Genomic DNA, 25243 nt, shown 5'->3' with positions numbered 1-25243 from the left:
TTCATTTGGCTAGAGACATACACTATGCCAGATACTCAGTCGGAAAATATAATGAAAAAATTAGGCCTTATTGCGACTCATAGGACTCTTAGTCACATGGTTGCTGATAGTCATAGTAATTTCAATGTTTACATAAAAATTTAATTTTAACAAACGCACCACTATTAGTGAATAACGGCAATCAAACGGTGTAGTGGATAGATTAAATGCTACGCTCGTTAATTTTGTTGAGTCTTTTTATTTCTGAAACCAAGGAAGATTTCGATTGTTAATTGCCTTCCGCCTTACTGGCTCACTGCACATGATGCCATTTAATTTTAGAAGAAATCCCTGCGTTTTTGCTGTATGGTCAAGACTTGTAGGCATTTTGACTCAGTCAAAATTTCAGACATATGATGATTCTCATGCATATAGTAAAAACCTGGTTATGCGTTTGCAAAAATCGCTCGAGAAGATGAAGAACTAATTAATACTGCGGTAAATCAGGCAATCATTAAAAAAGATGCTCCAATGTAAAATTCAGATTCTGGATTTGGTTTATCTGTACACACCAATATTACGGCCTGGAAACACAAAAAAGGTTGTCTATATTCAAGCGAGGCAATTTTCACCAAATGGAGCAGAGAACTGAAGTGAATTTCAAAATCGTTCTGTTAAAAACCCGAACTACCACAGAATATTCACTTTGGTAGACTAGCCCTTACTCAGGAACGAATACTTTTTCCTGCTTTAGTACATCAGGTTAAAGTCCTATCGGGAAAAATAGTAAGATAACTGAGCCTGGGAAAAATTCAACTTTTGACATGGAGACGAATTTGGGATTTTCGTAAAGACGAATTAACACTTACAGAAAAAGGTAAGAAAGGGAACTTATTGGCCTAATTGGAAGCGCTTTCCTCAAGTCAGTTTCCTTTCATTTGCTCTTCTTAGTTTACTCCCGCAAGCAAGCTAAGTGACGTGATTGTTTACTATTCATTTCCTTTTGTTAATCCAAAAAAAGCATAGATGAATGATTCAATAGAAATAAAACTTATTGCATTGGAATCTCCTCTGCTACTTTTTTATATTTCCTATTTTCTAATTACTTAATATCGGTATAAAATTAATTTACTTAATTTTGTTTAAAAATATAAGTTTACTGGTAGAAACGTTTACTGAAAAATTACTATCGAAGAGGACAAGAATAAGGTGGTCATTAGTTATTTCGTGAATTTTAAATAAACTTTTTTTGTAAAACCTTTTTTTTTTGTATTATCTTTTGTTTTCAAACTAAGATGGATCTCAAGGCTAAGCGGTCTTTCTTATTTAGTACATGGTTGTCAATTATTTAAATAACGTCCATTGGTTGTACAATATTTTAGAATAAATGAGAATTTCAAATTTTCAAAGTGTATTTTTGTTCAAGTGAAATTTTCAGGATGTTTCAATTGATGAATAAGATGAACTTTCCCAAAGTATAGGTACATACACACACATGTATATAGAAAAAGAGAGATAATTCTTATCCATGACTTATAATAACTGTTGTTGCTCAGCATTTGGTTTTGGCTATAATGTTAAATAATTACTTTTATTAATATTTTCCAATTTTAATTTTTTCTTTGTAATTTTACAGAAAGTAGCTTAAATATGCAGAACCTAGAAACAACCTGTGGCAAATACAAATATTCTTTTACGGATAATATTACTTTTCAGTAAATAATTGAACATCTAGCTTATCTTCGAAAATGGCTCAAATCTTAATTTCGAAGAGCCTAAGAATTCCATTATATGCATCTAAAATGATCTAATTATCTGAAACATGTATACTTTCTGAAATCTACTTTTGTTGTTAGCGAAGTATGCTTTCCATCATTATTACCATTTCTGTCAATCAATCTTTCCGAAGCATTACAATAAAATCATTTACAATATTCTTGGGACAACTAAAATAATTCAATTAATTTTAAAACAACTTTTTCAGTCAGATACTGCAGACATTTATTTGCCTCTTGTTATCTGATAGCGTTGACTGTCTGTCCACTGATAAAAAAAAATAGTTTCTGGTATTAGTTACTTAGCTGTATTACCTTAGAGCATACTAAACTGAATCTTTTCCTGTTTAAATTGAAGAAGGAGATTGATTTACTTTTGCTTACGAAGTTCGGAAATCACCGATGCATAATTTACTCAATACAGTGCCTTAATCTGTTAAAACTGCATTATATTTCAAAGCAGTGTTATGTACGTTTTTTTATAATTCACATCAGGCTGAAAGAAATTAGACATTTCTCATACGGGTCTTTGTGATTGAGTAATCAGCACATCCAGTTAGCTATAGAAGTCAATTTTTTGGTTCAGAGATTTCGGATTGGATTTTCAATGACAGTGCGACTGATTTTTCGGCTCTTGCTTACAGACGTTTTACTGATTCAGCAAAGTTTTTATCTAAAAATTTTGTTGCTCGCTGAATTACCTTGACAGAGTAGTAATTTTTCAAATTATTAAAATAATTTAATTTAATAACTTATTTACTTAAATTTACATTTATGTTATTAAATTTTTCTAAATTCAACGTTAAATTTCAGTCTCACTGTTGTATATTACAAGCTTACCGAACAGAAAAAATAAGTTTCAAACAAAAAACAATTTAAATAGAATGTGGATTTCAATAAAACCGCAGTCAATTTATTTCAACTCAAAATAATGTTTGGTACAGTCACCTTATTCAAATTTCAGAAAGTGGCTGCGGTAATGCCCTTAAAGAATACAGCATGTATGCATTGCAAAACTAACACTGTCTTGTGCAGTAAAGTAATTCAAGGGATAAAAGAAATTAAAAACTCACATAAATCAAACCTCAAAATAAGGAATAAAATAATAATAAATTGTAAAATGTCTTTTTGAGAAATAGTACGTTTTTTTTAATGGCTTCAGATACGTTTTTTTGCTTCTTATACATCTGACTTACACTAATAAAATATTCAAAGAAGCCTTTTCTTTTCTTCTGATGTAGATATGACTTTCTTATCCATTAGATTTTATAAAGGTAAAAACAATATTTCGTTACAAATCTTTGTTTAAATATGAATTTCAGAAAATATTTTCGAATAAAACCTTGCTTAGTTTAAATTTTCTAGAGAGCATGGAGAAATGAACATTACTTTGGCTGTCGTCATAGAAATGAGATTTATTCTAAAGTAATTTTAGCTACATTGATTCGAGATTACTGCAAAATTCAGATGCTGCACATTCGGTAGCGACATTATGAACACGAATCTAAGATAATTTACTCTTCAAATCCCTGAACTTATGCACCTAAATATGCACTTTTGAAAGCATTAAAGAAAAGGAATTAAAAAGCATTAAAGAAGAAAGCATTAATTATTTGAAAGCATTAAAGAAGATTTCGTATCTCTACATTTTAATTTCAATTTTCCAAATTTAATCTTGCCTTACGTGAAAAAGGTGCACTTAATTGTTTTACCAATGGAATTTTTTTTCATATCAAATATCAGTTTATGCCTCTAACGAATTGACTCTGCGAACAATGAGTAATTTTGAATTATTTCAATTCTGTTTTCTGTTAAAAGTGTCTAAGTAATTTCATTTGCTTTATTGAACTTAGATTTTTCTTTACGCTGAGTCGAAATTAAAAACTTTCTACTAAAATGTTATAATTAATTACTTTGGAATATTTCATCAGCTAATTGTGGATCACAGAAACTCAGTGGTTTTCAAATGGAAGGGGGCTGCATTGAGTTTGAGTGAGAAGTATCTTCCTCTTGATAACTTTATATCAGATTTTTTTGAATTGCTCTTCTTTTGTATTTTTTCTAGGTTAGGCAGTTTTGCAGATTTCAGTATTTCACATTTCTGTAACTCTTATTTTGCGTATATAGAGGGCATTTTAAAATTTAATGGTATTGAATTTCACTTATTTTGTGTCTCTGTGGAATTTGTTCAAAAATTCTTACTTTTTCACTCTCCCTCTGTATATATATATGCATTCTGTTACCCGGCTCTGTGAGCTCAATATTTTTGTTCCTATATGTTGGTAACTTGTGCATTTTTTTTGGTTTAAAAATGATTGGATTAAGTTGGTCTTATGTTTCCGTTAAGATTTTTATGCGTTTAAATAATCCGCATGCAATAGTTGTAGAATTATTAGTTGTTAAATGGTATTAAGTTTAATGAGGCCGTGTTTTACATTAGGAACTTTTAGTGGAACAGAGGATTAAGTCAGCTTGCGCAGTAAATTCATTGTTTTTTTGCCGAGTGGGACCAAAAGTAAACTTTCAGTTTTGCACACCGAAGAGTCTGTCTTCCTTCTTCTACGCCGATTTGCTTATTTTTGAGTAGAAACACAAATTTTAATTAACTGTTTTTAACTGTATTTGATGTTTTACGTCTTTCTGTACTTTACAATTTTTAATAAAAATGTTTTGAGGTTTTATGTATTATTGACTTGCAACGAAGCAAGAACTCAATTAATTAAATAAGAAATATATCGCTAACGAAATTCAAGGAAATTAGTCTATATGAAATGGAGAAAAAATGTGTATAATTTAATGGGTCTTACAAGGAAGTCATGTGGTGTCCAGATCAGACTGTTTTCTTCTAAATCTTTATCCGTACTTTTATTTCAAATAACACGAACGAAACGAAACATGCAGTTTGAAACCCATTTTTGTCACAAAACTAGGCATATGTTTAACCTATAATTCAAGAATTTCTCCCTACAGTATTACTGTATTTTAACCGTAATGAAGAACAAATACCACACAGATGAAAATCTAATTATGAACATAAATCTTAGGGAGAGTAATATGGGTCAATTAGCATATGACTTTTTTCTTCTTTTCTTTTCTTTTTTACTTTCTTGTACGAAGTAAAAAAGAAGTATTGTAATCACGAATACCTTCAGGCATCATATTTCAACGAAAATATCCACTCTGACCTCTATCAAATGCAATTTAACGATATTTTTGCGTGGCATCCGTACGTAAGGACTGAGTGAAGGACTCTTCCCCCCCCAAAAAAAATAAAACTGTTTTAAAATAAATTCTGAAGAGAAAATTTCGTGGCGTCTGTGCGTACGTACATATGGTACGTATCTCGCATAACACAAAAACGAGTAGTCTCAGAACGTTGACATTTTGTATATCGGATTGCTATAGCATGTAGATGTGCACCTCGCATTTTGGTTGCAATCGGCCGCACCAAACGTATATATGTTACCGTGAAAGACCGAAATTGGAGAATGTCGACTTTCACCGGAGAATACCAACATTCACCAAATACGTCGGTGAAAGATCGAATATTGCACTACATTCTTGTATATTCGGACTCTCACCGGTGTATGTCGACAATCACAGATATTCTCTGGTGAAAGTCGAAAAGAGAGGTCATAAAGTGCCATTATAGTTTAATTTGTTGCAATAAATACGATTTGAATCACATAATTTATTAAGTTTTTTATTACTGTTATTTTATTTTCTCATTTAGAACGTACTGTATAATTAAGTAAGTTTTTAACTTCTATTATTTTACTTTCTCATTTTGAATGTATTGTGTGTTTTAGGTTCTCATGTTCTTAAGTTCTTATTTCAAGTTTCAAGTACGTTTATTCGCGACTGAATTACGGAGAAGAAAATATAATATTGTTATATGTTCAACATTCACCATTAGTACATGGTGAATGACGACATTGACCGTTGTAAGTCAGAAATAAGAGTATTTGGAAAATATTTCGGACATACACCGGTGAAGGTCGACATTCTCCACATTTCGGTGTTTCACCGTAACATATATATATTGTAATGTATTTTGCAGTAATTGACAAAGGAAATTTTGTTATTAAAACATAAATTTTATTTCTAGTTCATGGTGATAGACAAATTTTATACAATTCTTAAGTGGCAAAATTTTAATACTACTCCTAGCTGGTAAAATCTTCAGAATTCTAATCTTTTAAAACAATATCTCACGTTGCTGAGTAACGGTTTAATACAAATATGGCGTTGCCACTTCAACAATAATTATATTTATTTATTAAATAGCAAGATATTACAACCTCTCCCCCCTCCAGATAAACTTTAGTTTATATTTTTATAAATTAAGTTTACGGTTTTTTTCCAAAACAACAATATCAGCAGAATACATAATTGAAATACAAGATATAACATAATAACATACACTGAGGAAGAGAGGAAGGAACAAAATATTTTTTTTTATTTATATAAAGAAACAAATTATTTAATCAGGCCAGGGAGTACGACTTAATGCGTCTACAGTTTTATGGTTTTTACCACTTCGATGAACGATCGTGTAATTGTAAGGTTGTAGTACTAGTGCCCATCTCATAAGTCGTGGATTTAGACTCACATTATTTTTTAGCCAAACTAAGGGATTATGATCGGTCATGATGAGGAATTTAGTATGCCCGTCTAAATGACATTGAAGTTTCTTTACAGCAAATATTATGGCGACGCATTCCTTTTCTGTGGTAGAGTACTTTTTTTCAGATTCTGTAAACTTCTTACTGAGGTATAATACTGGATGTTCATTGTCTCGATCATCTTTTTGAGCTAAAATGACACCCATACCAGAGTCTGAAACCTCAATTTGCAAAATAAACTCCTTATTGATATCAGGCGAGTGTGGCAAATAGTTTTGTGGCAGTTTTGCTTCTTCAACAACTCGCTCTTGTCTGTTTAGTTTCTTTAAAAACTTATCTTTGACTTGCATCTCAACTCCAGAACTTGGCAATTCATCTGGAACTTTTAACTGAGAATCGTTTAATTTTGTCAGTTCTTTCTTGTCAGATAGTTTTTGCTCTTTGCGAGATGAATCTTTGTTCTTATCTGCTACTTGCACTCTCATTGAATGTGGCAAATTTGAGTATCCTTCATCATGTTTGTGCATCTTTGCTAAGCTTTCTGACGCGTGCATAGATCCTGAACGTATTTTTAATTTCTTAAATTTAAAAGCACCTTCATGAGTTCTTTTATCAGAAGCTATTTTATCTGCTGTTAACAAACTGTCAAACACATCTCTTCCTTTCGGAGAAGAAGGAACTGGGGAATTTGTAGGGCAATAATCACACACACTATCTACAGAAGATGAATCAGCAGGTAAATAAAGTGAGTTAACTTCAATATAAATAACTTCAGTTTTCTCATGAAGAGATGAATGCTTAAACTGTTTGTCAGATTTCTGTGAAGCATTGACAGAAGCGTGACTTTTAGGAGGGTGAGTATTGACCAAATTACCCTGAGGTTTGGCAATATTATTTGTTTGGTCCTGCATCAAATTTGTGTAGTTCTGCATTTGATCCCTATGTTTTCCAGGAATAACAATTACTTCCCTTTCATTTCTATTTTTATCTAATTTCTTTTTCATCAATAGCCCGTTCTTCTTTACTTTGAAATCATTTCCGAAATTTTCACTTTTAGATTCGCTAAGCAATGAGGCTAGATCTCTGCTTTGATGCTGAGATTCAATTAATTCCTTTGAATTAGCATTAATTATTTTCTTAATTTCCTTGTCTTCCTCATCAGCTTGTGGTAAAATATCTTCGTCAGACTCAATAACAGATAGTTCTTCTTTTTTCCCCATTTCGGTGTCTCTACTTCGATCTCCTTCTCGAGATCGTTTTACTTGAGATCGTGTCAAAACCACATTTATCATTTCTAAATTTAAGAACTGTTTATCTTTGAACAACTGAGCAGTTTTTTTTACCCAATACATATCTGCCAGGATCATTTGTAACAACAGCTGCCTTTGTTTTCATATGACCAAGTTCACAATTAATTTCAACTTCAGCACACTAAATGGTCATTTAAGAGATATTGTACCCAGACATGTTCTCCAATCATTTTTTCTTTTATCTACGTAATTTCGAGAAATAACATCTACTGTGGCTCCTGTGTCTCGAAGAATAGGCGTTCTATACCCATTAACTAAACCGTTAATTGCATATGTCTTTAATAAATCATCATTCGAAAATTCGCAATTTATCTTTTCATTTGGTTTTAAGCGAGGACACTGAGGCTTAAAATGTTCGTATGATCCACACTCGAAACAACGTGGTCGATATCTTTTGTCATATAAATTTTCTTGGTTTTTGTTTTGGAACTAATTCCTTTTCTGTTGATCTTTCTTTTATTTTGAATCATCCCATCTATCAGAATGCTTAAAATGAGGCGGATACTCTATTTGTTTTACAAAATTATCATAACGCGGTTTAAATGATCCTTTGTTAATTTTCTCAGTCTGATTGGCAGAAAATTTCGGTTTATTGTTTTTCTCACATCTTTAAAATCTTCAATTTTCTTAACCATTTCAGTAGGTGAAATGATGGTTGTCCATTGATCCAGAAAATGTTCTTTGAAATCAGGAGAAGTACGCATTTTAATTTGATCAACCAGCATGAGATCTTTTAGCTGTTCAAAAGTTTTAATGTTTAATCCGTTAAACCATCCATCTAAATAATTCTTTAATTCATAGTAGAAATCATACCAAGTACTTTCAGTAGATTTTTGGTGTTTATTAAATAGTTGTCGAAATTTTTCCGCACTCCATTTAAATCGTTGTAACAGTAAAGACTTTACATATTCATACTTTTTCACGTCATCTTCTGGTTCTCTAGCAATAAGCTGAACAAATTTAGGAGGCAGCAATGAAATAAGTTGAGTCACTTGATTTTCAGCAGGTATATTCATTATTTTAGCTTGACGCTCAAATAACACCAGAAATAAACTTATTTCATCTTCTTTAGGGTTGAAACTTGGCATGACATCGTGAATTCTAACTTTTAAAGGCTGCTCAGGTAACTGCGTAGTTTCTACCGGCTGTGCTGTTGCAGCCATTGCTTCCAACTGAAGTTTCTGTAGCTCAAAGGCTCTAATTCGCTGTTCTCTTTCACGCTCTTCTTTTCTTTCCCTTTCTTCTCTTTCGCGTTCTTCTCTTCTTTCTCTTTCTTCTCTTTCGCTTTCCTATTCTCTTTCTTCTTTTTCGCGTTCTTCTTTTCGTTCCCTTTCTTCTCTAATTGCAGCCAGTAGTTCTCGAGTAAATTCCTCATCATAATGGGACTTTCAGTAATCAGTTTATGCAACTGAGCAAACTTAAATTCAGGTTTCACGGTTAAACCTAACTCTTCTGCTAGTACTTTTAAATCCTGTTTCTTACTCCTACCTAAGAATGACATGTTGACACAAGTTACCTTTATTAGGCTTTCTTTTCAAATTGAATCTAAAAGATCGTACTTGTACTAAAAATGTATAATTTCTGGCAAGACTTAATTCCTCAAATACGAAATTCACACTAACCAATTGGAGAGAATTATTTAAACAACTTTGCCAGGTTGGCACAAAATACTATAATACTACGTCGGGATGACGTTTTAACTCACTATTCACAAGCCTCGTTAGCTATAACTATATAAACACCTTTGCCAGTTAGGCAATTACCCACGTCAGTTTGACGATTTGGCACAGCTTTAGTATAGCCCATCGGAATTTTAAACAAAAAATTATCGCCAAGAGCGGCGATAAATGATATGATCTGGTAACCCATACTATTCGCCAAACGCAAGGTAAACAAGAGGATGGAATTAAGGTTACAGCTAATTTAGTAGTCAGTTACATTTATTCAATTTCAATACAAATTACCGACAGATCCGTTTACTCAAAGTTTAATGCACGGGCCCTGTATTCTTACTTTTCCGGTATAGATTTCTCTTAAAATTTGTCTTACGCTGCGTTGCAGGAGGAAATACATACAACATTTTAAATCTGAATTCTACTAAAATTAATATCTAAATACACAATTCGTAACACTGTTATTGGCGATTGTTTAACGCTCAGATACCGTAAATACTATTTTGTATGCATTTTTTTGGCTACTTGAGGTGATATTTTTGCGTTTAGTTATTGCTTGCTCTAAAACTGCTGTTAGTGATGTTGTAATTAAGTATCAGGAGATTATAAAGGAAAATTTAAGGGGACTCGGTAACCCAAAAGTCAATGAAATTACCGATTTTTAAATTTTTTGCTGAAAAAGTACCTTAATACACTGAAAAGGAATTTTGAAATGATTCTGACTATAATAAATGCTATAAAAAAGTTTTTAAAATTTTGACACCCCTTTAAATGCCACACCCCCTCAGTGTTTATTTATTTTTTTTTTTTTTTACTTCTTAATTTTTTCAGTAGCTTACTAAAAATCAGTGTAAATGAAGAGGAGTGTAATTAAATATGACTGCAACTATCAAAAAACTCTATTTATGCGTATATACTGATTTATTTAAATACAAATTAAAGTTGAAAAAAAAATTACCTTTAAACTGGCAAGTTTATATATTTATACTGAGCTCAGCAAATAGTTTTATATGTATTATCAGTCAACAAAAATGCTATGTTTATTCAAAAATTAAAATTATCTGTGATTAGATACGAACAGAAAGAGGTGGTGTAATGAAAGTGATCAAATTTCTGACCGTAGCATTATTGAAATAGTGTTGGAACAAACATTAAACTTTTTAATTAATTAAAATGCACATAAATTAATTTAAAATGGAATTTATATACGAGAACAAATGGCTAAAATAAGAGAAGTAATCACATAAGCTGCTGAGTGGTTTTAAATAAAATGTTTTATGTCCGTTAAAATTTCAAATTTTGCTTTTTTAAAAATGAATAAAACAACAAATTAATATTATTAATAATGATTATAAGTGTTTTAGAAAATATATTATAATTAATTCATGCATTAAAATTGTTTTGAGCGTGTTTTAAAAAACAAAAACAGGTAAAGGAAAATTCTACTTGCATTTTATGATATTTTTGCAATATTTCTAGCCAGATAAGGTTTTAAACAAAAGCTTGTAATTTATATTCATATTAATCAACTGAGCAGTACTAAGTTTTATTATAAATATATATATGTATTGAAATTCAGTAATAAAATTTTTAAGAAATTGGAAATGATTTAATGACCGTCCAGACATTTTACATTCTTTAAACTGCTGTTTCTCAGTTTGCAATTTTTTAATATATCCTTTTACCTAAAGTCATAAAACTTGTTCAGATATGGACCAAATTATTTAATAAATTTACTGCTTATTTAAAATTATATACTTAATAGAATCAAGGATGGGATTTGAAAAATAGTGAAAAGAAAAGTTATTGGAAGTAAAAATGTTACTGAAATCATATTTTTTTAAAATTTTTATATAAAAATGTGCTTTTTATTTTTTTTTCTCAGAAACTAATTCATTAATTGAAAAATCGATCCGTAAAGTTATTAAGAACACTATTATGAATACAATAAAACAATTTGAAGCAAAAATATTGAAAATTGGGGAAGAAGAAAGAATTTTTAATTGTTGAAATTAAAAAAAAAAAAAAAAATCAAATTAAAGATTAATAGCAATTTTTTTTTCAGCTTAAAACCATTTTGTCTCATAAAACAACTTAATATTATTCATAAAAAGTAGATGAAAGTGCTTAAATAAAAAAAATCAGTCAAAAGGTACCTAGTCCCCTTAAGGTGGGAGTTTTCAAACAAGCGTAAAATTTTGGGAACAGATATTTTATGTATAAATTAACAATAGAATATAAACTTTTTAGAGGATTTTTGATGGATTGTCGATTATTGAAGGATAACGTTTTCTGTGAAAAATTAAGATATCATGCTGGTTAGTTAGTCAGAAAAAGTCAACAAGTGGTAGTATTTGCAAGAAATGTACGGCTGAGAAATCAATTAGGCTAGGATCTTGATTCGCCTGTAGTAAACTCAATCTTTCTAGAAAATTTTTTTTTTTTTTCTTTTTTTTTTTTTTTTTTACACCGCGAATCAATGGAGTTGCTTATGCGCGAATTTCTGCAATTCTCCGATTTCTTTTAAGTGAAAGTAGATTTCTTAGTATATGAGCAATGCAGAATTTATTCAATTTCTGATTAAGTGAAAAGAGATAGCTATATACATGGATAAAGCCAATGCAGTGCGCAATGCCGAGGTTGTGCGCGGTGCCAAGTTTGTGTAATTCTAGGATGTCTTTTTAAGTAAAAATAGATCGATGTGTACATGGGCAGAGACAATGTAGTGCGCAATGCCGAGGTTGTGCGTGGTACCTAGTTTGTGCAATTCTAGGATGTTTTTTTAAGTAAAAATAGATGGATGTGTATATGGGCAGAGCACTACAGACCAGGCTTCCGGCCTTAGGTATAACCAATCGGAATGGTACCTGACCTGTAGAAATTATCTACTATCTACTTCCACCACTGCTAGGGTGAGTCCCGAAAACCAGCGGCATTTATTAAGTCAGAAGTTACCGATTCACAGTAATGGTTGTTACAATGGCATCTTTGCAGACGTTGTCTGCTACATGAAAAGATGTAAGTGCTGTACTGAGCTGAGTATTATTCACTCCCAGAGATCATAGTCTCTAAGTCCAAATCGGTGTAGGTAATCAGGAAACAGGCTGTGCCCAGAGAGGAACGTAGTCAATGAAGATGAGTTGGAGAAGACAAGGTCTGTAACTTTTGGGATAATTTTTTTTTGTTCTTTTTTTGGGATAAATTTATACGTCCTTCGACCTGTCCGGGAAGTATCCCATCTTCTGCATAAAGGTCGCCTCGTGTAATCTTTTTGAGATAAGAGGAAGGCAGAGGTAGAGCATGTTCTGGCAGGAAGATACCCGAAACCGCTTGTTTTGCCTGTTCATCCGCCAGCTCGTTGCCGACTACACCTGTGTGTGCTGGTACCCAGCCAATGATGGGACGATAATTGCGTGGGAGGTTGATTAATGCCCTTTGTATGTTAAGTACGAAGGGATCTCGGCTGGCTGGTCCTTCTATGGCGGCTATGCTCGACAGTGAGTCACTATAGATATAGACAGTTTCTTGGTGACTATATGAGAGATCGATTGCTTTTTTAATAGCTGACAATTCAGCTTGGTAGACTGTGTTGTTCGGATTGAGTCTACGTTTCCAGCGGTATTTGATTTCTCCATCGATCATTGTGCATAAGCCGCATCCAGTGCCATCCTTTGTTTTGGAACCATCCGTGTAGATGGCTATTGAGTTCTGCCGACAGAGAAGTGTCTGCGTGTATATATTTTCCGCGAGGTTATGCTGGGCTGGGTGGCAGGGATAGTCAAAGATCTTGTGCACATGGGCAGAGCCAATGTATTGCGCAATGCCGAGGTTGTGCGCGGTGCCTAGTTTGTGCGATTCTAGGATGTCTTTTTAAGTGGAAATAGATCGATGTGTACATGGGCAGAGCCAATATAGTGCGCAATGCCGAGGTAGTGCGCGGTGCTTAGTTTGTGCAATTCTAGGATGTTTTTTTAAGTGGAAATAGATTGATGTGTACATGGGCAGAGCCAATGAATTGCGCAATGCCGAGGTTGTGCGCGGTGCCTAGTTTGTGCGATTCTAGGATGTCTTTTTAAGTGAAAATAGATCGATGTGTACATGGGCGAAGCCAATGTAGTGCGACGTGCCTAGTTTGTGCAATTCTAGGATTTTTTTAAGTGAAAATAGATCGATGTATACATGGGCAAAGCCAATGTAGTGCGCAATGCCGAGGTTATGCGCGGTGCCTAGTTTGTGCAATTCTAGGATATTTTTTAAGTGAAAATAGATTGATGTGTATATGGGCAAAGCAAATGTAGTGCGTGGTGCCTAGTTTGTGCAATTCTAGTATGTTTTTTAAGTTAAAATAGATCGATGTGTACATGGGCAAAGCCAATGTAGTGCGCAATGCCGAGGTTGTGCGCGGTGCCTAGTTTGTGCAATTATAGGATGTTTTTTTAAGTGAAAATAGATCGATGTGTACATGGGCAAAGCCAATGTAGTGCGACGTGCCTAGTTTGTGCAATTCTAGGATTTTTTTTTAAGTGAAAATAGATCGATGTGTACATGGGCTGAGCCAAGGTAGTGCGCAATGCCGATGTTGTGCAATTCTCTGATATTTTTAAGGTGGAAATAGATGGATGTGTACATGGACACCGACCTTTGATGTTTTTTGAGCGAATACGGACCGTTGTGTATAAAGGAAAACGAGGTAATGTGTGATGACGAGCTGTAATGTAACGTATTTTATATGCAATGTTTAACATATCGTTTGAGTATTTTAAATTTGTATTGTTGTTTTAATTGTGAATTATATTTAAGACATCATTTTTCATTTAAATTGTATTTTTAATTTTTTGGTTTTGATATGTTTATAATGCTTTCCGACTTAAGATATATATCGATAGCCCACGATCTACTCAACAGTAGCAAACCTGTAAACTTTGATCTATAAGTAACTTTTACCTCATTATTCTAGTACGTAGTGTTTGCAATCGAAATCGCACTTGGTATGAGTTCTTTGATAATACAGTGTCTCACAAAAGTGATGGGACGCTTGTGCTTTACAAAAGGAAACTGTAATGAAATAAATTTAAAAAACATGTAAAAATTTTTTGTGGGTGTGTTTCATACTTAAATTTAGTTACAATTATTACATAACATACATTTTCTCAAAATATTAATTTAATAAAAATACAATTGTTTAGAACGGAGCAAAAAATGGTTCACATAAGTGATGGGACACCATTAGATACTACTACGTACTATGCAACAAAAATCGTCTGAAGTAAGCAATAAAAATATTTTTTTGGGTTTTTATTTTTACTCAAAAGCAATTTGCAATAATTTATAAAATCATCTGCAGTATTTCTCTCCAGTTTGTTTTGGAATTTTTGTGTTTTTTATGTCTGTGCAGCCATGAATGCTAAACGAAAAGAAACTTTGCCTGAAATTCGAAAATTAGTTATTAATTTCCATATTGATCGTGGAAATTCTATTAGAGAAACTGCTGAAACTGTTAACCTGAGTCATTCAACAGTTTTCAATATCATTAAACGATATAAAAAGAATCATATGATTCAGGATAAAAGAAGACCTGGCCTACCGTCAAAGCTATCCAATGGAATAGAGCGAATTATTGTTCAAATTATTAAAAAAAATCCAAGAATGAGTGCTCCTAAAGTTGCTGCTGATTTACAAGCATTATATGGAGTAATTGTTAATCCTGAGACTATTGGAAGAGTAATTCGATCTGCTGGATATCACGGTAGAGCAGCCAGGAAAAAATTCTTCGTGAATTAAAAGAATAGAAACCTCAGACTGGCTTTCGCAAAATCCAACATAAATAAGAATTCTGATTACGGGAATGAAGTTATATTTGCTGATGAGAGTAAATTTAATATATTTGATTCTGACCGTAGAATCTTGGTGTGGATAAAGCGCAGGGAAGAATTTCGCAAACACACCATTTCTTCAAAACAACAATTAAAATCGGTGCTTCAAGAAGAATGGGGTAAAATCACTCCAGAAATCGCAATAAAAATTAGTCGAATCCACCCCAAGAAGATTAAATCATGTTTTAAAAGTAAACGGAAATCCAACAAAATATTAAAACCTTTTATAAAGTAAAATTTTTGGATAAATATTTGATGGAAAAGTAAGTGTACCATCACTTATGTGAGCAATTTTTTGCTCCGTTCTAAACAATTGTATTTTTATTAATTTGATATTTTAATATTTTGAGAAAATGTATGTTATGTAATAATTGTTACTAAATTTAAGTATGAAACAGACCCCAAAAAATTTTACATGTTTTTTTAAATTTATGTTACTACAGTTTCCTTTTGTAAAGCACAAGTGTCCCATCACTTTTGTGAGACACTGTATGTGTGTGTGTATGTGAAGCATTGCTTAGTGTTCCTAATTTGTAGTATTTATTTTCTTATAATATTTTATTTCATTGCGAGAAATTATTTTTTTTTATTTACGTGTAGAATTCTAGTATGCCTGCCTACAGAGAATATAATGTGATTTAGGAATTTAAGAACCTGTTTTTCATTAATGTGAAGTTTAAAATTTTTAGAAAATAATGTAAATTGTCTACTTACTGGTATATAAGGGATTATTTTGTTACGTAGCAAAACGTTAATTTGTAAACATGATAAAATTGATATGTTCTAGAGTAATAATTAAAAGAAACTTTTTTTATTTGTATAAATTCTAAAGTTTAAAAATATTTGAAAATACTTAAGCTGTATGAACTACAATGAGAGACTGCGACGTTCTTTATCGTTGTAATAACTGGTAGAATTCGCTTACTGTATCATGGTAATTTTAAATATAAACAATTTATTATACTTATTTTCAGTTACGCCTAAGCTCAGAAATGTAAATTTAAAGAATTTGATGTTAATTTACAATAATAAACAATTCATTATTTTTTTTAATAGAAAATAGAAAATAGAAATTAGCATGGAGAATACATTGTGACGTCACACCAAATTATTTATTAAAGGTGAAATAGCTAAAGGTTTCCGGTATTGTTTTTAAAATTACATCCTTTTAAACTTAATCATTTTTATTAATCATTTCTTAATATTTCTTTCTCTTAAAATCGTGTATAATAGTCGTAAACTTATTTCTATTATCCACGATTTCTGGTGAAATCAAGATGGCCGCCATTTTTTGAAGCACGGAGTTTCGTCGAAAATCTGGATGGCAACCATTTTTCAAAACAAGGTATTTCATGTGCTTTGGCGCCAAACCAAATTCGCCAAACTTTGAAGGTGGCCTATACTAAAGCTGTTCCGACGATTTTACTATCTACAGTTAGTCACAAAAGTCTGCGTACAGACTAAATTTTGAATTAAAAAAAACACTTAAAGCATAGAAAAATGTATTTTAATCATTGCATTTTTTTTCTTCTATTAGCTAAAATTGTAAGCTTAAATAAAAAGTAAATAATATCAGTGTAATACTTTTTACATTTTTTCAAAAATATATTTTGTCAAAAAAAATTCAGAAATTCCCTCCAATAAGTCTGCGTACACTTTAAAAAAAAGCAAAATATAAGTTTTTTACATTACTTCAATACTTTGTAGGATATCCTTTATTCTTCAAAACAGCTTGCAGACGTCTGGGCATTGACTGAACTAGTTTTTCAGTGTCATCCGACGTAAATTTCGCCCATTCTTCCTGCAATTTACTAATTAGCTTATTTCGCGACGTAATATTGTGTTTTCGAATTCGTTTCTCCAATTTTGCCCACAAATGTTCGATTGGATTGAGGTCTGGTGACTGTGGAGGAGTACGCAACTGTCTTGGATTGTGATAGAGAAGATATTCCTTCACAATTTTAGCTGTATGTTTCTGGTCGTTGTCTTGTTGGAAAATAAAGGTATTAGAAAGGTTTAAATTTCGGGCACTGTCTCGTAGATTTTTCTTCAGAATATCCAGATAAACATACTTATCCATGACTTTATCAATAATGTGAAAATTTCCAACTCCTTTCGACGACATACACCCCCATACCATCACACCGCCAACTCCATATTTGACAGTTGGATTTAAATTTCTCAGATTCAGTTCTGTTCCTGGTTTTCTCCATACAATAGGGTGGCCATTAACTTTAAATATTGTAAATTTACTTTCATATGACCAAATTACATTGTTCCAGAAGTCCTGCGAAGAGTTTAAATATGTTTTGGCAAAAGCAATTCTTTTCTTTCTTTTGTCTCGGAAATGTATGGCTTAGACCTAGGTTTGCGTCCATGATAATCGGACTTTCGCAGCACTTTTCGTACAGTTTCAGGAGAAATTTCCGTGTTGCTAGTTAAAAAATGTCTTTTGCAATGCTTGCAGCAGAAAGTTTAGGATTTTGTTTAATTCGTAAAAGAATTTTCCTTTCTTCTCTCTGCGTCAGCTTCTTCGGTCTCCCACATCTTGGTTTTACAGCAAGACTACCACTGACAAGATAGTTTTGAATAACTCTTTGCATACTAGAAAATGGTTTTCCAATAGTTTTACCAATATAACGAAGAGTTTTACCTTCATCTCTCAATATGATAATTAGTTGTCTCGTAACTAAAAGAATTTCTTTATTGGTTGTTATTTTCGTCAAAGAAAATAGAAATAGCAACTTTTAATCAACGTGAAAGTTGCTTCGGAAGTCAATGACCTTGAAAGTGTAACCTTCTTTGCATTTTCAAGTTTGAAGTTTAAAAGTTAGATAAGAAATCCCCCGCCTCCTTCGCGTCGTACGCAAACTTTATTGGCTTTGATTTCTGGCCACTTATCTTTTAAAAATTAGTGTGCATAAGTTATTAGATATGAAAATATTACAGTTAAATAATTTCAAAGTCCCTTATTGAAACTAAATATTAAAAAAATAAAACTTTAAGAAACTACCCTTTTAGCACCTTAAAATTTGGATTTGATATTACTTTTCTTGATGTACGCAGACTTTATTGACTAACTGTATCTCCACGCCTCGTCGGCGATAACAAAAATAATTTTTTGCCAGTTTGGCAATTCAACTTTTAGAATATACAATCTGTAATACGTCGGGATGACGTTACTATCTACCACACGCCTGGATGGCGAGAACTAAGAAAAAAAAAAAACTTTTGCCCATTCATTCTTCCAAGTATAATCAAATCACACGTCAGTTTGACGTTGCTACTTATTTTCCACGCGCCTGCTTGGCAACAAATTCCAAAACTCAGCTAGCAGTTCTTTTTTTTTTTTTTTTTTATAAATGCTGGGAGGGCTTACACATATCATTTATCAACATAAAAATTCAATGCAAATAAAAGTAAAGCATAAATAATAATTTCAAAATACTTCTTTATCCCAAATATCAATTATAAATTTAAGCTGAATATTTTAGTGTCAATTATTTTTAAACAAAATCTTACACGATAAATTATAATTCTGAAATAAAGTATCAAAATTCAATAAAAGCTTTTTTAAGAAAACCAAAAGTTAATCTTATCTTCAGAGATCAGCAGTATCCTGTTTTGACAGATTTTTTGCTCGGACGCAAGTTATAGAAGCACAGAAGATAACCTTTGAATGATCTGCTTCAAATCTGGCTTTAAAACGGCAGACTTCTTACATCCATTTCTCCTTGAAATAAACAAACTCGGCAATTGGTATCAGCAAACTTGTTCTAAAAAATTCAGCTAATTTCTGGGATTAGGAGACCAGCGCCATCGAAATTGATAATTGCACTCCTAATTTCCAGGATCTCGGTGGAACCTCCAATTAATTAAGACTGTAATTTATTTTGCAGTAATTGACAAAGGCAATCTTCTGATTAGAACATAAATTTTATTTCTAGTTCACGGTGATAGACAAATTTTATACAATTCTTAAGTGGCAAAATTCTAATACTATTCCTAGCTGGTAAAATCTTCAGAATTCTAATCTTTTAAAACAATATCTCACGTTGCTGAGTAACGGTTTAATACAAATATGGCATTGCCACTTCAACAATAATTATATTTATTTATTAAATAACAAGATATTACAATATATATATATCCACTCTGTTACTCGGCTGTGTAATCTGTTTCTTTATTCTTATATTTCTGTAAATTGTGCACTTTTAGCTTTAAAAATGATTGAATTATGTTGTTCGTATCTTCCGGTTAAAATTTTTATGCCTTTAGTAAATCTGGATGGAATATTTTTATTATTATTAACAATTTAAAAGTTAAGACACAATAACACGGCAAAAAAATATTTATTTAAAAGCCAGACAACAAAAATCGGCGTTATACTTTCAAATTTCCACAGGACTAGTTTCGATGGTTTTACCTAACCATCATCCTCAGCTGCAAAAGCGCAAAACGGATTTGCACTTTTGCAGCTGAGGTTGGCGATTTGGGAAATCCATCCAAACTAGCCCTGTGAAAATATGAAGGATTAACGCCGACTTTTGTTGTTTGAATTCTAAATTTAAAAGTTGTTTAAGTGCCGCTAAGCCTAATTATTTTTGCAATGGCGGCAATGATTGTTTAAATTTGAAACAACAGAATAGTACATTTATTGCCAATCTAGAGAAAGTAAGCATTGCAATAACAAAGATAATGCCTCCTTTTATTATTGCGAATTAAATCATGTTTAATCCATACTGGAATTTATTCGAAGAAATGATTTACTTCATAATTTTCAATACAGATATTTTGAGTTTTTATTTATTTTTGCCTTGTCGCGAAGTGAAAACTGAATTAATTGAATGAGAAATACTGAATCGTCTGTGAAAAACTGTTTCTTTTTGTTGTTGTTGTTGTTCTTTGCTTAATTTCTTTTATACATCGTTTTAGATTTATTATAGTATTTGAATAGAACCTGTGGCAGCGATTAGATAATTCTTAAGACGATATAAATTTTGTTCCTTCTGAGTTAAAAAATGAATGAAATGCAACGCTGTTAAGTGAACATGGGCCAGAGTATCCCTATGGTAAACAAATATAGCTAATTTTAAAGAGTGCATTTGTTCTATTGTGGGTTATGCGCTATCGACGAAATAAATTTAATTAAATCCAATAAGTTTAAATGAAATGCAAAAAAAAAAAAAAAAAAAATGCGTATCATTTAATGTTCCGTACAAGGAAGTCATGTGGAGTACACATCAGATTTTTTTAAAATTATACTTTATCATGAAATTTCTTTCTCTAATTTTTGACATCATTCATTATGCTTATTTATACATTTATATGTACATAAAATTACATCATTTGCATTGATAATAATATTTATTTCAAGAAATATAATACACATTATGTGTTATTATACAAGAGATTACCTCTAATCAGAGGGACCCACATGTAATTTTAAAGGAAAAAATAATGTTTTAAATAGCAAACAAGAAACGCAGTAACATTTGTATGAGTAAACATATATTGTTTTACTTGTTGCTTCATATTATTTACTGCTCTTCTGTTCTTTTTTTATTATTAAAGCTGTTGATGTTGCGAAAATTTCTGGACCTTCTGTGGGAAAAACACATTTCTCAGAGAACGGAAACACCTTCACTTGCAGGTGATGTGCAACAAGAAGTATAAAACAAGTAACAGGAGGAATGTTTTTCGGTAATTATTCATTTTTTCTTTGTGGAATCTATTAAAAGGAAAAATATTTTTAATAGTAAAACCTCTAAATAAAATTAATATTCTCTATTCTTAACAGAATTATTCTTCTGTATTTATCTCTAATTCCGTACTCTTAAAGACAGTAAATTTGGTTAAGCATCAGCAGAAGTGATTCGTGGTCTGTGTTCCATAAAATAGCGCAATATTGTTATTTAATGTATTAAAATTAACATCACGATCCCCCTAACATTTAAAATTAAACTTCCAGGTTGTTTCAAATTGGTATTACAGAAAGCATATTTGCACATTTGGTTATAACAGCTACTTAAAAAAACAAATATATATCTTTATTTGAGTTTTATTGTTAGCTGGTATTGAGGGAAAATAATATGATCCCGAGTTAGATGTACTCAACAGACCTGAATAGATTCTTTATAGAGATATGTTCTCTTTAAAAGATTCGAGGAATTTCTCCATTTGCTTTTATAGAAAAATAAAGAAGTCTGAAAGAATATCAGATAAACTTCCAGCTTACAAATGTATGGCGGAAGTATTTCTAAAGAAGTGCACAATTTTTTATATTTCCAGTGAAGTATTAATCACAGAAGAAATACTCGTTTCATTTATTGGATGTTTTAAATTCCATTAACAGGCGAAAACTACTGCTAAATCGAGATTATATTTTCTGGATGTGTTATATAAATACTTCCTGTAATATATAGATCTAAGCTTAAAAGAAAAAGTCAAAATTCTGATTTTTTGAAAAACAATGGGAGTCTGTGCATTCAGAGAATTCGCAGCTTCCGCAAAAGGCAAAGGACGTTTTTCATTAATAGGCATTTTTACAACATTAAGTTTAATTAAGGAACTTCAGAATATTGGTATTTTCTTGATAACTGTTTTTAAAATAGAGTAAAAAGCAATCACTGAAATTATATTTGTTTGCATTTACATTCTAAGATAATCTAACTTTGCTTACCTAAAAATTGAAAGACGTAATTATGCTATTCTTCTAACTTCTAAATCTTATTTTAAGATATTAGAAACTTAAAAATGAGAATCAGAAACTGTTCGACGTTACAGTTTAAAAAGCAATAGACAAAACATAATGAAGAATGCACTTATACTTTCGTACAAACGCAAAAATTCAGTTGTAGCTTTTGGTATTGTTTTCCAGTGTGCAAAACGTAGGAACAAGACATTTATCTTAAAATCAGCATGAAGATTTTCTTCCCATTTTAATCATAAAAGAAGATTTCGTAAGATTTGCTAAAAGAACTTAATTTGCCTTAAATATAAAAACGAAGGGCATTTTTAACGCGTAATAGAAGTGAAGGATCTACGTATTATCCTTTCTCAGAAATCTGTTTTAAACCAACAAAGGTGCAAAAGGAAAAGATGCTTCTATCGTATTATTAACTTTTATTTAAAAAAATTCTGTTTTATATAAAAAATTAAGAAAAGTTTATTAATTTTGCCAAAAATCAATGCATAGTATGTTTACAAATTTTTCATATATTTAGTATTCCTAACAAATGATATAGTTTTCAACAACCCTTACATAATATCTCATAATTAACTTATTCTCAAAACGAAAGTGAAAGTGATTTCTCTGTAACTTAAAATTCAGATTTTAGATCCTCTTACAATTGGACAAAGTGCTATGTCTGTGAGATATCATTTTGGTGTACATGAAGCTATCGCAAAATTATTTAAAAAAATTAAGCTGCAATTAGGAATTCGTTATGTTCTGGAACAAAAGTAATTGTTAATTCAACATCGTATAACGATAAAAATAAACATCGTAAACGATATTGTCAAGGCATCAAGAAAACATCACTAAAACTTTACGGAGAGATTAAAGAAAGGGAGTCAAGAATTTCCTTCTCAGGGTAAACAGAAAGTGTGGATTCCAAAGAAGTAAGTATAGGGTTGGAAGACAGTGTTCTCTAAAAGCGTGCTTTTCATACCATGACAATTGAAGGTGAAACTGCATATGCAAATGAATCAGTTGCTAGGGTATTTCCATAGAAACTTGTTAAAATTATTGAAATGGAGGACGCATTCCTTATCGTGAGTGAAATACCAATGAATGTGGCCTCTTCTGGAAATGAATGCTAAACAAAACGTATAAAGCCCAATCACAGAAAACTACTGGTGATTTTAAGGTATAAGGGTCGTGTAACTTAACGTTTTCTTCAAAACTTCAGGGATGAAGACAATGTTGGTAAACTGAGCCCTGAATTCACGCCGTTGAAAGCTGTAGGTGTCAATCAATATGTTTACTGGATGACAAACAAAAAGGCGTGGACGACCACTGCACAATTTACAGAAGAGTTTAATAAATGTTTTATCCCCAAAGTAAGTTTTGTATGGGTGTGAATGGTCCCGAATTTGAAGTTCTCCTGATTCTTGAGGATTCATTTGGTCAGTTATGCATTTGTTCCCCCTCCAAAAAAAATACAAATTTTATTTCTGCCATCTAATAAATATATCTTTGATGGAATCCCTAAACAAAAGTATAACTGCAACATTTAAAATATTAAAAAAAAGGAACTTCGTAAAGCAGAACGTACGTTTTCGTTTGAGATATTTAGAAAAACTTATTTCTTTTTATTGCTAAAAACTGGAACTTTATAAAAACAAAAAAATGATGTATACACTACATGACTTCCTTGTACGGAATATTAAACTATGCGCAATTTTCCTGCATTTCGTTTAAAATATTTATTTAACAGTTAAGAATATTGAATTAAATCTACTTCGTCGATAGCACGTAGACCACAATAGAATAAATGCACAATAGAATAAGTCCACAATGTTTACTTACCATAGCAATACTTCAGCGCTAGGTTCACTTAAAAGCGTTGCATCTCATTCGTTTTAGAACTCAGTGTGCACAAAAATTATATTATCTGAATAATTACCACAAGTTCTATTCAAATACTATAATAAATCTAAAACGATGTTTAAAAAAATTTTAAATAAATAAAGACACAGTTTTCCGCACACGATTCAGCACCGCTTACCTAATGCACATGCGCTACTAATTAATTGAGTCCTCGCTTCGCGGCAAGGTAAAAAATACATAAACAGTCAAAATATTTTCATTAAAATTTGAAAGATATAGAAAAAACATAAAACACCAAGTACAGTTAAAACAATTAAAAAAACAATTTTTACGATTAAAACTACAGTGCCTAAGCAAAAACTTAAGAGTTTAAATATAATTCCAGAAAGAATTAAGTATTATTTAATTCGCAATAATAAAACAATACGTTACTTAGTTGTTGCGAAGCTTAGTTTCTCTAGATTGTAAACAAATCCACTATTCTGCTAAGTTTCAAATGTAAACAAACATGGCGGTCATTCTCTGTTTAGATGCGTTTTGCTTTGCGGTGTGTTTAGCATTCTTAGTAGTTGGAAGTGGTAGCCTACAGATTGTGTTCTGTCATACTAATTGAGCTGTACGAGTACTTTTGGGGAAAGCTCCAGAGTTATAAAGCGTTTCTTTTGGTTTATTTTGGTATAAAACATACTACCACTCTATCATCGGTTCTGTGTGATTTCAATTCGATTTGGTTCGCGGAACTGCCAACCGGATAGTCCAGGCGTTGGGTTTGGGCGCCCTGTGCAAGCCTCCCATGTGGCCTCTCTGGCTTTACTCTGTATAAGGGCGGACGTGGTCCTATATGCTAATTAACTTAATAGTAAAGGGGTGGTGGCCACGTCCTCCGTCACTATCACTATCATATGCTTCTAAACTAGAAGGTTTCAATAATGCGAAGAACTTCTTTTCTGCTTCTTTGTCCTACCAATATGTTGTGACCTACTTTCCTTTGTACAGTTTAGTAACATAGAGATGAAAACAAATGTGAAAATGGCTAACAAGTTCCATAAGCAGTATACTTTGTGTTTGGTAAGGTTTGTTTTGGTAGGGTTTATTTTGTGTTTTGTGATTTCCTGCATAAAGGCATCCATAAAATATCCCCCATAAAGTCATGCCTTCCTCTACCAAATAGCCGTAGCCTACTTTTCTGTAAACAAATAAACCAAAACAAAACAGCAACCATTAAAAATTATCAATTAAGCCATTTTTTGTAATTATACCTAAATGAATTGCAAAGTGAATAGTAATAGAAAAACTAAAATGAAAATCATTTTTATTTTTAAATTTATATTAAAAGAATTGAAATTTTTCAAACATTTATCAAGGTATACCCTGTTTCGACTTGAAGGAAAATATACACTTTATAAATTTGCAATAACCATAACGCACATGAAATAAAGTAAAATATTTAATCT

The 25243-nt window shown here is 31.7% G+C and overlaps 1 long non-coding RNA gene across 1 annotated transcript in view; it reads left to right on the top strand.

Moving 5' to 3' along the window:
• The first annotated feature begins 705 nt into the window (after nt 1-705).
• LOC146998035 (uncharacterized) overlaps nt 706-25243 on the top strand; it is a 33766-nt gene continuing 9228 nt past the window's right edge. Inside the window, exons 1-2 of the long non-coding RNA XR_015039993.1 lie at nt 706-856; nt 20810-20938. This is a non-coding gene — a long non-coding RNA (uncharacterized LOC146998035). The remainder of the gene's footprint in view (nt 857-20809; nt 20939-25243) is intronic.

This window comes from Stegodyphus dumicola, chromosome 3 (assembly GCF_044657685.1).
Source record: "Stegodyphus dumicola isolate Sdum_Otavi_A_Nest chromosome 3, ASM4465768v1".
NCBI classification, from domain to species: domain Eukaryota; kingdom Metazoa; phylum Arthropoda; class Arachnida; order Araneae; family Eresidae; genus Stegodyphus; species Stegodyphus dumicola.
Note: the sequence above shows the minus strand (reverse complement) of the source record. Positions and strands in the feature narration are given on the sequence as shown.